We start from the raw sequence: 2,897 nt of genomic DNA, 5'->3' as shown, positions 1-2,897 counted from the left end.
TGTAGGTGTGTGTGAGGGGCAGAGGGCGAGGATGAAGTAAGAAGGGAACCTGGATGTGGATTCCCGAAGCTCCTGCTCCCTTGTGCTTCAGAAGGCTCACAGCAAACCGGTGTGACGAAATGCCCAGACATTGGTGCAGGGTAGGACTTCTTTACGAAAAGAGGGTGTATAGGAACAGCTTTTCTTCTTCCTCTTCCAAGTTTATGATGGCTGATTACCCTGAGTTTCTGTTTAAAGCAAAGCTGAATTTGACCATTCGAGGACAGTAACATAAGTTACCATACGCATTATCTGCATGATTGTTTGTTCGCTGTGTACATGGCAGAGCTTCATGGGGGGGGGAGGGGAGAAGACAAGTCTGGAAAGAGTGGAAATTGCAACCAGAAGCCCGGTTCAATAACTTGCACAATAGTGTGGCTTCTGAAAGCCTTCTTAGAATTCTCTGGAATGAATACATTAATTCTCTGTCTTGGCTTCCTTCTTAGTCTCAGCCAAAGGCTCTCTTGCCACCTGGAGCTCCTTTCTTTCTTTCTTTCTTTCTTTCTTTCTTTCTTTCTTTCTTTCTTTCTTTCTTTCTCTCTCTCTCTCTCTCTCTCTCTTTCTTTCTTTCTTTCTTTCTCACACACTCTCTCTTTTCTTTCTCTTAATGGCCTCACACTGGTGGTGATAGAAGCTGTGTCTTTCTGGGTCCCTTTTTCATATAGGGAATAGACCAGACCAATGGTGCTCTGCATCACTGGCAAGTTTCTGACGGTTGACGAGGACCTGTTTCTTGAAGCATCCCATGTCAGGAGTTCCAATGCCAGCAATTATTCAGCCTCACCCAAGACATCTCCAGGAACTTAACAGAACCGACATCAGCTAACTCTACTATCGCCATCTGTGAAGCCCCAGGGGAGCTTCTATCACATCTAATCACACCTAATCTTTCAGCAAAGATTTTTTTTTAACCCGTGTAAATCAAGTTTTTGTAAATCTAATCATATGTTTTATGCATCAGGGGAACTTGGAATGTAAAGGAATCCCATAGCTCAGCCTGCTGTAAAATGAAGATCGGCTCCTTTTAATATTCATTTCTGTAAATGTGAATAATTATTCATGGGGATGAAAGAGGCATGCCTTCATTTGGGGTTTTGGATTTGCTGTCTTTATATTTCTTCTTCCGAAAAAGGTCTCATACATCCCAGTAGCCTCCAAGTACTGGGTGGCTGACGCTGACCTTGAACCTTTCCTCCTCCTATCTGTCATCACCTCCCAAGTGCTAGAATCACGGGGCCTCAGCCGCCACTACACCTGGTGTCTGAGGAGCTGGGGATCAAACCCAGAGCTGCCTCAACCAACTGAGCCACCGCTCCTAGACCTCCGTGTCTTCTTTTCAGTGAGCCCGCGAGTGTGGACGGATTCCACTGGTAGAAAGCACAGCAAACAGGCCCCGACTTCTCCGGTTTTAAGGAGCCTGCAGTTCCTGGCAGTGCGTCCTAATGGGTCGTCACCTGACAGGGAGCAGACAGAAGCCTTGCTGCCCTCTGCATGATAAAGCCGGATTTCCATTTCAATATGGCACAGCCTTCCTCCTTTCCCCTCGTCTTAGACAAATGAAAAGAGACGCAGACTTCTCAATTACAAATAGTGGCATCCCGGGGCTGGGGTTTGGGGGTAGGGGCTGGGGGGTGGGGATGGAGCTTCTTCATGGCGGGTAGGCAATTTCTCAGCCACCGGGAATTCTGAGACTCAGAAGCTAGAGGGAGGAAGCTACAGCTCAGCAAGATTAACTGTTTATCCTCCTAGTCCACACAGGCAAGGTTTGACGGCAAGAACGGGCCTAGCAACCAGAGCAGAATAAAGCTAGATTCCTTCTCAGGTTTGTTCCACAGACCTCACTCCGAAGAGGGAGCTTCCTGGAGGCATTTCTCAACTTCTACCCCCCACCCCCACCCCCCCGGAACCCACAAGCCAAGCCCCCTTCACATTCAGGCGTGCAATACAAAAGGATCCGATAGTTAAATATTTGAAAAATAGAGTCCTTGTTGCGGGGTGTGTGTGTGTGTGGGGGGGGGACTTGTCCTGTAAAGATCTGCTTTGGGGAAAAGTTAGGAAACTTCTCAGTCCTAAGTTCCCAGCCTCGCGAAGACCTACATGACCCGGGCAGGGCAACCCTTTAGGACAGAGAGCACAGGCGAGGAGCGGGGAATCTCACAGGTGGCTGGAGAGAGCGGCCGGTCAGGTTCTGGGGTGAAGCTTTGTGTGGCTGAAGGCAAGCTCTATGAAGGCTTCCGGGCGGAGACCAACACACCCGGGCCTGGCTCCGGATTCCAGCAGGGGGAGCCCTAACTCTGGGAACCCGATATTGGCCACTGACCGCTCGTTCTCCGGGCCGAGCCCTTTCCGAGATGAGCCTTCTCTGCCGCCGAGGCTGCTAACGGGGTCTGTAGATGAAGTCGCTGAACCAGAAGCAGAGGTCTCGGTCTGCGCGGTCCTTGGATGAGGAAAGTGGTTAATACCTTCACAGAAACAGCAGAACAGACATTTCAGGAACAAGTGAACAGAAGCAGCAAGGGAAACCACACACACACACACACACACACACACACACACACACACACACACACCTGAGAAAATAGAAGGTGCCCCTCTCCAGCTTGTCCTTCCTTCCCCGCACAGCTCTGTCACCGCAGAGAACGCGCTCCGGTGCTTGCAGGGAGCGAACTCCAGGCAGTAAAAACTTGGGGTTTGGCGGGACTGGGGGCACGGACTGGGCTGCCAGTCAGTGCCGGGTACCTGCCGCTCTCTCTTGGGATTCTAGAAGGAGAAACAAGCAGACAGACTCACGCTGTAGCTACAAGGGATTAAGGGCCTCTCCGCCTGTCTCCCGAGTTCCATCCACTCTGCGGGGATGA

The sequence above is a fragment of the Psammomys obesus genome, unplaced genomic scaffold, assembly GCF_907164565.1.
Source record: "Psammomys obesus unplaced genomic scaffold, mPsaObe1.curated_primary_1811, whole genome shotgun sequence".
Classification (NCBI taxonomy): Eukaryota; Metazoa; Chordata; class Mammalia; order Rodentia; family Muridae; genus Psammomys; species Psammomys obesus.
This window is presented reverse-complemented; position numbering follows the sequence as displayed.